This window comes from Phyllobates terribilis, unplaced genomic scaffold, assembly GCF_046119375.1.
Source record: "Phyllobates terribilis strain yellow unplaced genomic scaffold, ASM4611937v1 Scaffold_13__5_contigs__length_258822181, whole genome shotgun sequence".
NCBI classification, from domain to species: domain Eukaryota; kingdom Metazoa; phylum Chordata; class Amphibia; order Anura; family Dendrobatidae; genus Phyllobates; species Phyllobates terribilis.
Window position 1 is genome coordinate 188,795,825 of NW_027362773.1, and position 18,628 is coordinate 188,814,452.

The window sequence follows — 18,628 nt, forward strand, 5'->3', positions numbered from 1 at the left end:
CTGAATAATATTACCATATACTGACAGAATAATATTACTATATTGTGACTGAATAATATTGCCATATAGTGACTGAATAATATTGCCATATACTGACAGAATAATATTACTATATAGAGATTGAATAATATTGCCATATACTGACAGAAAAATATTACCATATACTGACAGAATAATATTCCCATATAATGAAAGAATAATATTGCCATATACTGACAGAATAATATTACCATATACTGACAGAATAATATTGCCATATAGTGACTGAATAATATTGCCATGTAGTGACTGAATAAAATTGCCATATAGTAACAGAATAATATTGCCATATAGTGACAGAATAATATTACTATATAGTGACAGAATAATATTGCCATATAGTGACAGAATAATGTTACCATATACTGACAGAATAATATTGCCATATACTGACAGAATAATATTGCCATATAGTGACAGAATAATATTACTATATACTGACAGGATAATATTACTATATAGTGACTGAATAATATTGCCATATAGTGACAGAATAATATTGTCATATAGTGACAGAATAATATTACCATATATCGACAGAATAATATCACTTTATACTGACAGAATAATATTACCATATACTGACAGAATAATGTTGCCATATACTGACAGAATAATATTACTATACAGTAACTGAATAATATTACCATATACTGACAGAATAATATTGCCATATACTGACTGAATAATATTACTATATAGTGACTGAATAATATTGCCTTACACTGACAGAATAATATTGACATATAGTGACTCAATAATATTGCCATATAGTGACTGAATAATATTGCCATATACTGACAGAATAATATTACCATATAGTGACTCAATAATATTGCCATATAGTGACTGAATAATATTGCCATATACTAACAGAATAATATTGCCATATAGTGACAGAATAATATTGCCATATACTGACAGAATAATATTACTATATACTGACAGAATAATATTACTATATAGTGACTGAATAATATTGCCATATAGTGACTGAATAATATCGCCATGTAGTGACTGAATAAAATTGCCATATAGTAACAGAATAATATTGCCATATAGTGACAGAATAATATTACTATATAGTGACAGAATAATATTGCCATATAGTGACAGAATAATGTTACCATATACTGACAGAATAATATTGCCATATACTGACAGAATAATATTGCCATATAGTGACAGAATAATATTACTATATACTGACAGGATAATATTACTATATAGTGACTGAATAATATTGCCATATAGTGACAGAATAATATTGTCATATAGTGACAGAATAATATTACCATATATCGACAGAATAATACCACTTTATACTGACAGAATAATATTACCATATACTGACAGAATAATATTGCCATATACTGACTGAATAATATTGCCATATACTGACAGAATAATATTACTATACAGTAACTGAATAATATTACCATATACTGACAGAATAATATTGCCATATACTGACTGAATAATATTACTATATAGTGACTGAATAATATTGCCTTACACTGACAGAATAATATTGACATATAGTGACTCAATAATATTGCCATATAGTGACTGAATAATATTGCCATATACTGACAGAATAATATTACCATATAGTGACTCAATAATATTGCCATATAGTGACTGAATAATATTGCCATATACTAACAGAATAATATTGCCATATAGTGACAGAATAATATTGCCATATACTGACAGAATAATATTACTATATACTGACAGAATAATATTACTATATAGTGACTGAATAATATTGCCATATAGTGACAGAATAATATTGCCATATAGTGACTGAATATTATTGTCATATAGTGACAGAATAATATTACCATATAATGACAGAATAATATTGCCATATAGTTACAGAATAATATTGCCATATACTGACAGAATAATATTGCCATATAATTACAGAATAATATTGCCATGTAGTGACTGAATAATATTGCCATACACTGACAGAATAATATTGCCATATTGTGACAGAATAATATTGCTATATAGTGACAGAATAATATTGCCATATAGTGACAGAATAATATTGCCATGTAGTGACAGAATAATATTGCCATATAGTGACAGAATAATATTGTCATATAGTAATAGAATAATATTGCCATTTAGTAACAGAATAATATTGCCATATAGTTACAGAATAATATTTCCATATAGTGACAGAATAATATTGCCATATACTGACAGAATAATATTGCCATATAGTTACAGAATAATATTGCCATATACTGACGGAATAATATTGCCATATAGTTACAGAATAATATTGCCATGTAGTGACTAAATACTATTGCCATATAGTGACAGAATAATATTGCCATATACTGACAGAATAATATTGCCATGTAGTGACAGAATAATATTGCCATATACTGACAGAATAATATTACTATATAGTGACCGAATAATATTGCCATATACTGACAGAATAATATTACTATATAGTGACAGAATAATATTGCCATATACTGACAGAATAATATTGCCATATGGTGACAGAATAATATTGCCATATAGTGACAGAATAATATTACTATATAGTGACAGAATAATATTGCCATATAGTGACAGAATAATATTGCCATATAGTTACAGAATAATATTGCCATATAGTGACAGAATAATATTACTATATAGTGACAGAATAATATTGCCATATAGTGACAGAATAATATTGCCATATACTGACAGAATAATATTACTATATAGTGACAGAATAATATTGCCATATAGTGACAGAATAATATTGCCATATAGTGACTCAATAATATTGCCATATAGTGACAGAATAATGTTGCCATATAGTGACAGAATAATATTGCCATATACTGACAGAATAATATTACTATATAGTGACAGAATAATATTGCCGTATACTGACAGAATAATATTACTATATAGTGACCGAATAATATTGCCATATACTGACAGAATAATATTGCCATATAGTGACAGAATAATATTGCCATATAGTGTCGGGATAATATTGCCGTATACTGACAGAATAATATTACTATATAGCGACCGAATAATATTGCCATATAGTGACAGAATAATATTGCCATATGGTGACAGAATAATATTGCCATATAGTGACAGAATAATATTGCCATATACTGACAGAATAATATTACTATATAGTGACAGAATAATATTGCCATGTAATGACAGAATAATATTGCCATATTGTTACAGAATAATATTACCATATACCGACAAAATAATATTGCCATATAGTTACAGAATGATATTGCCATATAGTGACAGAATAATATTGCCATATAGTTACAGAATAATATTGCCATATACTGACAGAATAATATTACTATATAGTGACAGAATAATATTGCCATGTAGTGACAGAATAATATTACCATATACCGATAAAATAATATTGCCATATAGTTACAGAATGATATTGCCATATAGTGACAGAATAATATTGCCATATAGTTACAGAATAATATTGCCATATAGTGACAGAATAATATTGCCATATAGTTACAGAATAATATTGCCATATAGTGACAGAATAATATTGCCATATACTGACAGAATAATATTGCCATATAGTAACAGAATAATATTGCCATGTAATGACAGAATAATATTGCCATATAGTAACAGAATAATATTGCCATATAGTGATAGAATAATATTACCATATACCGACAAAATAATATTACCATATAGTTACAGAATAATATTGCCAAATAGTGACAGAATAATATTACCATATACCGACAAAATAATATTGCCATATAGTTACAGAATGATATTGCCATATAGTGACAGAATAATATTGCCATATAGTTACAGAATAATATTGCCATATAGTGACAGAATAATATTGCCATATACTGACAGAATAATATTGCCATATAGTAACAGAATAATATTGCCATGTAATGACAGAATAATATTGCCATATAGTTACAGAATAATATTACCATATACCGACAAAATAATATTGCCATATAGTTACAGAATGATATTGCCATATAGTGACAGAATAATATTGCCATATAGTTACAGAATAATATTGCCATATACTGACAGAATAATATTACTATATAGTGACAGAATAATATTGCCATATAGTGACAGAATAATATTACCATATACCGACAAAATAATATTGCGATATAGTTACAGAATGATATTGCCATATAGTGACAGAATAATATTGCCATATAGTTACAGAATAATATTGCCATATAGTGACAGAATAATATTGCCATATACTGACAGAATAATATTGCCATATAGTTACAGAATAATATTGCCATATAGTGACAGAATAATATTGCCATATAGTTACAGAATAATATTGCCATATAGTGACAGAATAATATTGCCATATAGTAACAGAATAATATTGCCATGTAATGACAGAATAATATTGCCATATAGTGATAGAATAATATTACCATATACCGACAAAATAATATTACCATATAGTTACAGAATAATATTGCCAAATAGTGACAGAATAATATTGCCATATACTGACAGAATAATATTACCATATACCGACAAAATAATATTGCCATATAGTTACAGAATAATATTGCCAAATAGTGACAGAATAATATTGCCATATAGTGACAGAATAATATTGCCATGTAATGACAGAATAATATTGCCATGTAGTGACAGAATAATATTACCATATACCGACAAAATAATATTGCCATATAGTTACAGAATAATATTGCCAAATAGTGACAGAATAATATTGCCATATAGTGACAGAATAATATTGCCATGTAATGACAGAATAATATTGCCATGTAGTGACAGAATAATATTACCATATACCGACAAAATAATATTGCCATATAGTTACAGAATAATATTGCCATATAGTGACAGAATAATATTGCCATATAGTTACAGAATAATATTGCCATATACTGACAGAATAATATTGCCATATAGTTACAGAATAATATTGCCATGTAGTGTCTAAATACTATTGCCATATACTGACAGAATAATATTGCCATGTAGTGACAGAATAATATTGCCATATACTGACAGAATAATATTACTATATAGTGACCGAATAATATTGCCATATACTGACAGAATAATATTACTATATAGTGACAGAATAATATTGCCATATACTGACAGAATAATATTGCCATATGGTGACAGAATAATATTGCCATATAGTGACAGAATAATATTACTATATAGTGACAGAATAATATTGCCATATAGTTACAGAATAATATTGCCATATAGTGACAGAATAATATTACTATATAGTGACAGAATAATATTGCCATATAGTGACAGAATAATATTACCATATACCGACAAAATAATATTGCGATATAGTTACAGAATGATATTGCCATATAGTGACAGAATAATATTGCCATATAGTTACAGAATAATATTGCCATATAGTTACAGAATAATATTGCCATATAGTTACAGAATAATATTGCCATATACTGACAGAATAATATTGCCATATAGTAACAGAATAATATTGCCATGTAATGACAGAATAATATTGCCATATAGTGACAGAATAATATTACCATATACCGACAAAATAATATTGCCATATAGTTACAGAATAATATTGCCAAATAGTGACAGAATAATATTGCCATATAATGACAGAATAATATTGCCATGTAATGACAGAATAATATTGCCATATAGTGACAGAATAATATTACCATATACCGACAAAATAATATTGCCATATAGTTACAGAATAATATTGCAATATAGTGACAGAATAATATTGCCATATAGTGACAGAATAATATTGCCATATAGTTACAGAATAATATTGCCATATACTGACAGAATAATATTGCCATATAGTTACAGAATAATATTGCCATGTAGTGTCTAAATACTATTGCCATATAGTGACAGAATAATATTGCCATATACTGACAGAATAATATTACTATATAGTGACCGAATAATATTGCCATATACTGACAGAATAATATTACTATATATTGACAGAATAATATTGCCATATACTGACAGAATAATATTGCCATATGGTGACAGAATAATATTGCCATATAGTGACAGAATAATATTACTATATAGTGACAGAATAATATTGCCATATAGTTACAGAATAATATTGCCATATAGTGACAGAATAATATTACTATATAGTGACAGAATAATATTGCCATATAGTGACAGAATAATATTGCCATATACTGACAGAATAATATTACTATATAGTGACAGAATAATATTGCCATATAGTGACAGAATAATATTGCCATATGGTGACAGAATAATATTGCCATATAGTAACAGAATAATATTGCCATGTAATGACAGAATAATATTGCCATATAGTGATAGAATAATATTACCATATACCGACAAAATAATATTACCATATAGTTACAGAATAATATTGCCAAATAGTGACAGAATAATATTGCCATATACTGACAGAATAATATTACCATATACCGACAAAATAATATTGCCATATAGTTACAGAATAATATTGCCAAATAGTGACAGAATAATATTGCCATATAGTGACAGAATAATATTGCCATGTAATGACAGAATAATATTGCCATGTAGTGACAGAATAATATTACCATATACCGACAAAATAATATTGCCATATAGTTACAGAATAATATTGCCAAATAGTGACAGAATAATATTGCCATATAGTGACAGAATAATATTGCCATGTAATGACAGAATAATATTGCCATGTAGTGACAGAATAATATTACCATATACCGACAAAATAATATTGCCATATAGTTACAGAATAATATTGCCATATAGTGACAGAATAATATTGCCATATAGTTACAGAATAATATTGCCATATACTGACAGAATAATATTGCCATATAGTTACAGAATAATATTGCCATGTAGTGTCTAAATACTATTGCCATATACTGACAGAATAATATTGCCATGTAGTGACAGAATAATATTGCCATATACTGACAGAATAATATTACTATATAGTGACCGAATAATATTGCCATATACTGACAGAATAATATTACTATATAGTGACAGAATAATATTGCCATATACTGACAGAATAATATTGCCATATGGTGACAGAATAATATTGCCATATAGTGACAGAATAATATTACTATATAGTGACAGAATAATATTGCCATATAGTTACAGAATAATATTGCCATATAGTGACAGAATAATATTACTATATAGTGACAGAATAATATTGCCATATAGTGACAGAATAATATTACCATATACCGACAAAATAATATTGCGATATAGTTACAGAATGATATTGCCATATAGTGACAGAATAATATTGCCATATAGTTACAGAATAATATTGCCATATAGTTACAGAATAATATTGCCATATAGTTACAGAATAATATTGCCATATACTGACAGAATAATATTGCCATATAGTAACAGAATAATATTGCCATGTAATGACAGAATAATATTGCCATATAGTGACAGAATAATATTACCATATACCGACAAAATAATATTGCCATATAGTTACAGAATAATATTGCCAAATAGTGACAGAATAATATTGCCATATAATGACAGAATAATATTGCCATGTAATGACAGAATAATATTGCCATATAGTGACAGAATAATATTACCATATACCGACAAAATAATATTGCCATATAGTTACAGAATAATATTGCAATATAGTGACAGAATAATATTGCCATATAGTGACAGAATAATATTGCCATATAGTTACAGAATAATATTGCCATATACTGACAGAATAATATTGCCATATAGTTACAGAATAATATTGCCATGTAGTGTCTAAATACTATTGCCATATAGTGACAGAATAATATTGCCATATACTGACAGAATAATATTACTATATAGTGACCGAATAATATTGCCATATACTGACAGAATAATATTACTATATATTGACAGAATAATATTGCCATATACTGACAGAATAATATTGCCATATGGTGACAGAATAATATTGCCATATAGTGACAGAATAATATTACTATATAGTGACAGAATAATATTGCCATATAGTTACAGAATAATATTGCCATATAGTGACAGAATAATATTACTATATAGTGACAGAATAATATTGCCATATAGTGACAGAATAATATTGCCATATACTGACAGAATAATATTACTATATAGTGACAGAATAATATTGCCATATAGTGACAGAATAATATTGCCATATGGTGACAGAATAATATTGCCATATAGTGACAGAATAATATTGCCATATACTGACAGAATAATATTACTATATAGTGACAGAGTAATATTGCCATGTAGTGACAGAATAATATTACCATATACCGACAAAATAATATTGCCATATAGTTACAGAATGATATTGCCATATAGTGACAGAATAATATTGCCATATAGTTACAGAATAATATTGCCATATAGTGACAGAATAATATTGCCATATACTGACAGAATAATATTGCCATATAGTAACAGAATAATATTGCCATGTAATGACAGAATAATATTGCCATATAGTTACAGAATAATATTGCCATATAGTGATAGAATAATATTACCATATACCGACAAAATAATATTGCCATATAGTAACAGAATAATATTGCCATATACCGACAAAATAATATTACCATATAGTTACAGAACAATATTGCCAAATAGTGACAGAATAATATTACCATATACCGACAAAATAATATTGCCATATAGTTACAGAATGATATTGCCATATAGTGACAAAATAATATTGCCATATAGTTACAGAATAATATTGCCATATAGTGACAGAATAATATTGCCATATACTGACATAATAATATTGCCATATAGTAACAGAATAATATTGCCATGTAATGACAGAATAATATTGCCATATAGTTACAGAATAATATTACCATATACCGACAAAATAATATTGCCATATAGTTACAGAATAATATTGCCATATAGTGACAGAATAAAATTGCCATACAGTAACAGAATAATATTGCCATGTAATGACAGAATAATATTGCCATATAGTTACAGAATAATATTGCCATATAGTGATAGAATAATATTACCATATACCGACAAAATAATATTGCCATATAGTAACAGAATAATATTGCCATATACCGACAAAATAATATTACCATATAGTTACAGAACAATATTGCCAAATAGTGACAGAATAATATTACCATATACCGACAAAATAATATTGCCATATAGTTACAGAATGATATTGCCATATAGTGACAAAATAATATTGCCATATAGTTACAGAATAATATTGCCATATAGTGACAGAATAATATTGCCATATACTGACATAATAATATTGCCATATAGTAACAGAATAATATTGCCATGTAATGACAGAATAATATTGCCATATAGTTACAGAATAATATTACCATATACCGACAAAATAATATTGCCATATAGTTACAGAATGATATTGCCATATAGTGACAGAATAATATTGCCATATAGTTACAGAATAATATTGCCATATACTGACAGAATAATATTACTATATAGTGACAGAATAATATTGCCATGTAGTGACAGAATAATATTACCATATACCGACAAAATAATATTGCGATATAGTTACAGAATATTGCCATATAGTGACAGAATAATATTGCCATATAGTGACAGAATAATATTGCCATATACTGACAGAATAATATTGCCATATAGTTACAGAATAATATTGCCATATAGTGACAGAATAATTTTGCCATATACTGACAGAATAATATTGCCATATAGTAACAGAATAATATTGCCATGTAATGACAGAATAATATTGCCATATAGTTACAGAATAATATTGCCATATAGTGATAGAATAATATTACCATATACCGACAAAATAATATTGCCATATAGTTACAGAATAATATTGCCAAATAGTGACAGAATAATATTGCCATATAGTGACAGAATAATATTGCCATATACTGACAGAATAATATTGCCATATAGTTACAGAATAATATTGCCATATAGTGACAGAATAATTTTGCCATATACTGACAGAATAATATTGCCATATAGTAACAGAATAATATTGCCATGTAATGACAGAATAATATTGCCATATAGTTACAGAATAATATTGCCATATAGTGATAGAATAATATTACCATATACCGACAAAATAATATTGCCATATAGTTACAGAATAATATTGCCAAATAGTGACAGAATAATATTGCCATATAGTGACAGAATAATATTACCATATACCGACAAAATAATATTGCCATATAGTTACAGAATGATATTGCCATATAGTGACAGAATAATATTGCCATATACCGACAAAATAATATTGCCATATAGTTACAGAATGATATTGCCATATAGTGACAGAATAATATTACCATATACCGACAAAATAATATTGCCATATAGTTACAGAATGATATTGCCATATAGTGACAGAATAATATTGCCATATAGTTACAGAATAATATTGCCATATAGTGACAGAATAATATTGCCATATACTGACAGAATAATATTGCCATATAGTAACAGAATAATATTGCCATGTAATGATAGAATAATATTGCCATATAGTGACAGAATAATATTACCATATACCGACAAAATAATATTGCCATATAGTTACAGAATAATATTGCCAAATAGTGACAGAATAATATTGCCATATAGTTACAGAATAATATTGCCATATAGTGACAGAATAATATTGCCATATACTGACGGAATAATATTGCCATATAGTAACAGAATAATATTGCCATGTAATGATAGAATAATATTGCCATATAGTGACAGAATAATATTACCATATACCGACAAAATAATATTGCCATATAGTTACAGAATAATATTGCCATATAGTGACAGAATAATATTGCCATATAGTTACAGAATAATATTGCCATATACTGACAGAATAATATTGCCATATAATTACAGAATAATATTGCCATGTACTGACAGAATAATATTGCCATATACTGACAGAATAATATTGCCATATAATTACAGAATAATATTGCCATGTACTGACAGAATAATATTGCCATATACTGACAGAATAATATTCCCATATACTGACAGAATAATATTGCCATATAGTTACAGAATAATATTGCCATATAGTGACAGAATAATATTGCCATGTAATGATAGAATAATATTGCCATATAGTGACAGAATAATATTACCATATACCGACAAAATAATATTGCCATATAGTTACAGAATAATATTGCCAAATAGTGACAGAATAATATTGCCATATAGTGACAGAATAATATTGCCATGTAATGACAGAATAATATTGCCATATAGTGACAGAATAATATTACCATATACCGACAAAATAATATTGCCATATAGTTACAGAATAATATTGCCAAATAGTGACAGAATAATATTGCCATATAGTGACAGAATAATATTGCCATGTAATGACAGAATAATATTGCCATATACTGACAGAATAATATTGCCATATAGTGACAGAATAATATTGCCATATAGTGACAGAATAATATTGCCATATACTGACAGAATAATATTACTATATAGTGACAGAATAATATTGCCATATAGTGACAGAATAATATTGCCATATGGTGACAGAATAATATTGCCATATAGTGACAGAATAATATTGCCATATACTGACAGAATAATATTACTATATAGTGACAGAGTAATATTGCCATGTAGTGACAGAATAATATTACCATATACCGACAAAATAATATTGCCATATAGTTACAGAATGATATTGCCATATAGTGACAGAATAATATTGCCATATAGTTACAGAATAATATTGCCATATAGTGACAGAATAATATTGCCATATAGTGACAGAATAATATTGCCATATACTGACAGAATAATATTGCCATATAGTAACAGAATAATATTGCCATGTAATGACAGAATAATATTGCCATATAGTTACAGAATAATATTGCCATATAGTGATAGAATAATATTACCATATACCGACAAAATAATATTGCCATATAGTAACAGAATAATATTGCCATATACCGACAAAATAATATTACCATATAGTTACAGAACAATATTGCCAAATAGTGACAGAATAATATTACCATATACCGACAAAATAATATTGCCATATAGTTACAGAATGATATTGCCATATAGTGACAAAATAATATTGCCATATAGTTACAGAATAATATTGCCATATAGTGACAGAATAATATTGCCATATACTGACATAATAATATTGCCATATAGTAACAGAATAATATTGCCATGTAATGACAGAATAATATTGCCATATAGTTACAGAATAATATTACCATATACCGACAAAATAATATTGCCATATAGTTACAGAATGATATTGCCATATAGTGACAGAATAATATTGCCATATAGTTACAGAATAATATTGCCATATACTGACAGAATAATATTACTATATAGTGACAGAATAATATTGCCATGTAGTGACAGAATAATATTACCATATACCGACAAAATAATATTGCGATATAGTTACAGAATGATATTGCCATATAGTGACAGAATAATATTGCCATATAGTTACAGAATAATATTGCCATATAGTGACAGAATAATATTGCCATATACTGACAGAATAATATTGCCATATAGTTACAGAATAATATTGCCATATAGTGACAGAATAATTTTGCCATATACTGACAGAATAATATTGCCATATAGTAACAGAATAATATTGCCATGTAATGACAGAATAATATTGCCATATAGTTACAGAATAATATTGCCATATAGTGATAGAATAATATTACCATATACCGACAAAATAATATTGCCATATAGTTACAGAATAATATTGCCAAATAGTGACAGAATAATATTGCCATATAGTGACAGAATAATATTGCCATATACTGACAGAATAATATTGCCATATAGTTACAGAATAATATTGCCATATAGTGACAGAATAATTTTGCCATATACTGACAGAATAATATTGCCATATAGTAACAGAATAATATTGCCATGTAATGACAGAATAATATTGCCATATAGTTACAGAATAATATTGCCATATAGTGATAGAATAATATTACCATATACCGACAAAATAATATTGCCATATAGTTACAGAATAATATTGCCAAATAGTGACAGAATAATATTGCCATATAGTGACAGAATAATATTACCATATACCGACAAAATAATATTGCCATATAGTTACAGAATGATATTGCCATATAGTGACAGAATAATATTGCCATATAGTTACAGAATAATATTGCCATATAGTGACAGAATAATATTGCCATATACTGACAGAATAATATTGCCATATAGTAACAGAATAATATTGCCATGTAATGATAGAATAATATTGCCATATAGTGACAGAATAATATTACCATATACCGACAAAATAATATTGCCATATAGTTACAGAATAATATTGCCAAATAGTGACAGAATAATATTGCCATATAGTTACAGAATAATATTGCCATATAGTGACAGAATAATATTGCCATATACTGACAGAATAATATTGCCATATAGTAACAGAATAATATTGCCATGTAATGATAGAATAATATTGCCATATAGTGACAGAATAATATTACCATATACCGACAAAATAATATTGCCATATAGTTACAGAATAATATTGCCAAATAGTGACAGAATAATGTTGCCATATAGTGACAGAATAATATTGCCATGTAATGACAGAATAATATTGCCATATAGTGACAGAATAATATTACCATATACCGACAAAATAATATTGCCATATAGTTACAGAATAATATTGCCATATAGTTACAGAATAATATTGCCATATACTGACAGAATAATATTGCCATATAATTACAGAATAATATTGCCATGTACTGACAGAATAATATTGCCATATACTGACAGAATAATATTCCCATATACTGACAGAATAATTTTGCCATATAGTGACAGAATAATATTACCATATACCGACAAAATAATATTGCCATATAGTTACAGAATAATATTGCCAAATAGTGACAGAATAATATTGCCATATAGTGACAGAATAATATTGCCATGTAATGACAGAATAATATTGCCATATAGTGACAGAATAATATTACCATATACTGACAGAATAATATTGCCATATAGTGACAGAATAATATTGCCATATAGTGACAGAATAATATTGCCATGTAATGATAGAATAATATTGCCATATAGTGACAGAATAATATTACCATATACCGACAAAATAATATTGCCATATAGTTACAGAATAATATTGCCAAATAGTGACAGAATAATATTGCCATATAGTGACAGAATAATATTGCCATGTAATGACAGAATAATATTGCCATATAGTGACAGAATAATATTACCATATACCGACAAAATAATATTGCCATATAGTTACAGAATAATATTGCCAAATAGTGTCAGAATAATATTGCCATATAGTGACAGAATAATATTGCCATGTAATGACAGAATAATATTGCCATATACTGACAGAATAATATTGCCATATAGTGACAGAATAATATTGCCATATAGTGACAGAATAATATTGCCATATACTGACAGAATAATATTACTATATAGTGACAGAATAATATTGCCATATAGTGACAGAATAATATTGCCATATGGTGACAGAATAATATTGCCATATAGTGACAGAATAATATTGCCATATACTGACAGAATAATATTACTATATAGTGACAGAGTAATATTGCCATGTAGTGACAGAATAATATTACCATATACCGACAAAATAATATTGCCATATAGTTACAGAATGATATTGCCATATAGTGACAGAATAATATTGCCATATAGTTACAGAATAATATTGCCATATAGTGACAGAATAATATTGCCATATAGTGACAGAATAATATTGCCATATACTGACAGAATAATATTGCCATATAGTAACAGAATAATATTGCCATGTAATGACAGAATAATATTGCCATATAGTTACAGAATAATATTGCCATATAGTGATAGAATAATATTACCATATACCGACAAAATAATATTGCCATATAGTAACAGAATAATATTGCCATATACCGACAAAATAATATTACCATATAGTTACAGAACAATATTGCCAAATAGTGACAGAATAATATTACCATATACCGACAAAATAATATTGCCATATAGTTACAGAATGATATTGCCATATAGTGACAAAATAATATTGCCATATAGTTACAGAATAATATTGCCATATAGTGACAGAATAATATTGCCATATACTGACATAATAATATTGCCATATAGTAACAGAATAATATTGCCATGTAATGACAGAATAATATTGCCATATAGTTACAGAATAATATTACCATATACCGACAAAATAATATTGCCATATAGTTACAGAATGATATTGCCATATAGTGACAGAATAATATTGCCATATAGTTACAGAATAATATTGCCATATACTGACAGAATAATATTACTATATAGTGACAGAATAATATTGCCATGTAGTGACAGAATAATATTACCATATACCGACAAAATAATATTGCGATATAGTTACAGAATGATATTGCCATATAGTGACAGAATAATATTGCCATATAGTTACAGAATAATATTGCCATATAGTGACAGAATAATATTGCCATATACTGACAGAATAATATTGCCATATAGTTACAGAATAATATTGCCATATAGTGACAGAATAATTTTGCCATATACTGACAGAATAATATTGCCATATAGTAACAGAATAATATTGCCATGTAATGACAGAATAATATTGCCATATAGTTACAGAATAATATTGCCATATAGTGATAGAATAATATTACCATATACCGACAAAATAATATTGCCATATAGTTACAGAATAATATTGCCAAATAGTGACAGAATAATATTGCCATATAGTGACAGAATAATATTGCCATATACTGACAGAATAATATTGCCATATAGTTACAGAATAATATTGCCATATAGTGACAGAATAATTTTGCCATATACTGACAGAATAATATTGCCATATAGTAACAGAATAATATTGCCATGTAATGACAGAATAATATTGCCATATAGTTACAGAATAATATTGCCATATAGTGATAGAATAATATTACCATATACCGACAAAATAATATTGCCATATAGTTACAGAATAATATTGCCAAATAGTGACAGAATAATATTGCCATATAGTGACAGAATAATATTACCATATACCGACAAAATAATATTGCCATATAGTTACAGAATGATATTGCCATATAGTGACAGAATAATATTGCCATATAGTTACAGAATAATATTGCCATATAGTGACAGAATAATATTGCCATATACTGACAGAATAATATTGCCATATAGTAACAGAATAATATTGCCATGTAATGATAGAATAATATTGCCATATAGTGACAGAATAATATTACCATATACCGACAAAATAATATTGCCATATAGTTACAGAATAATATTGCCAAATAGTGACAGAATAATATTGCCATATAGTTACAGAATAATATTGCCATATAGTGACAGAATAATATTGCCATATACTGACAGAATAATATTGCCATATAGTAACAGAATAATATTGCCATGTAATGATAGAATAATATTGCCATATAGTGACATAATAATATTACCATATACCGACAAAATAATATTGCCATATAGTTACAGAATAATATTGCCAAATAGTGACAGAATAATATTGCCATATAGTGACAGAATAATATTGCCATGTAATGACAGAATAATATTGCCATATAGTGACAGAATAATATTACCATATACCGACAAAATAATATTGCCATATAGTGACAGAATAATATTGCCATATAGTTACAGAATAATATTGCCATATACTGACAGAATAATATTGCCATATAATTACAGAATAATATTGCCATATAGTGACAGAATAATATTGCCATATAATTACAGAATAATATTGCCATGTACTGACAGAATAATATTGCCATATAGTGACAGAATAATATTGCCATATAATTACAGAATAATATTGCCATGTACTGACAGAATAATATTACCATATACCGACAAAATAATATTGCCATATAGTGACAGAATAATATTGCCATATAGTTACAGAATAATATTGCCATATACTGACAGAATAATATTGCCATATAATTACAGAATAATATTGCCATATAGTGACAGAATAATATTGCCATATAATTACAGAATAATATTGCCATGTACTGACAGAATAATTTTGCCATATACTGACAGAATAATATTGCCATATAGTAACAGAATAATATTGCCATGTAATGACAGAATAATATTGCCATATAGTTACAGAATAATATTGCCATATAGTGATAGAATAATATTACCATATACCGACAAAATAATATTGCCATATAGTTACAGAATAATATTGCCAAATAGTGACAGAATAATATTGCCATATAGTGACAGAATAATATTGCCATATACTGACAGAATAATATTGCCATATAGTTACAGAATAATATTGCCATATAGTGACAGAATAATTTTGCCATATACTGACAGAATAATATTGCCATATAGTAACAGAATAATATTGCCATGTAATGACAGAATAATATTGCCATATAGTTACAGAATAATATTGCCATATAGTGATAGAATAATATTACCATATACCGACAAAATAATATTGCCATATAGTTACAGAATAATATTGCCAAATAGTGACAGAATAATATTGCCATATAGTGACAGAATAATATTACCATATACCGACAAAATAATATTGCCATATAGTTACAGAATGATATTGCCATATAGTGACAGAATAATATTGCCATATAGTTACAGAATAATATTGCCATATAGTGACAGAATAATATTGCCATATACTGACAGAATAATATTGCCATATAGTAACAGAATAATATTGCCATGTAATGATAGAATAATATTGCCATATAGTGACAGAATAATATTACCATATACCGACAAAATAATATTGCCATATAGTTACAGAATAATATTGCCAAATAGTGACAGAATAATATTGCCATATAGTTACAGAATAATATTGCCATATAGTTACAGAATAATATTGCCAAATAGTGACAGAATAATATTGCCATATAGTGACAGAATAATATTACCATATACCGACAAAATAATATTGCCATATAGTTACAGAATAATATTGCCAAATAGTGACAGAATAATATTGCCATATAGTTACAGAATAATATTGCCATATAGTGACAGAATAATATTGCCATATACTGACAGAATAATATTGCCATATAGTAACAGAATAATATTGCCATGTAATGATAGAATAATATTGCCATATAGTGACATAATAATATTACCATATACCGACAAAATAATATTGCCATATAGTTACAGAATAATATTGCCAAATAGTGACAGAATAATATTGCCATATAGTGACAGAATAATATTGCCATGTAATGACAGAATAATATTGCCATATAGTGACAGAATAATATTACCATATACCGACAAAATA

At 27.2% G+C, this 18,628-nt stretch overlaps 1 protein-coding gene across 1 annotated transcript in view; it reads left to right on the forward strand.

Moving 5' to 3' along the window:
- The window catches only part of NLRC5 (NLR family CARD domain containing 5), a 306,174-nt gene that overhangs the window by 219,553 nt on the left and 67,993 nt on the right, over positions 1–18,628 (forward strand). The gene's annotated exons all lie outside the window — the stretch shown is intronic.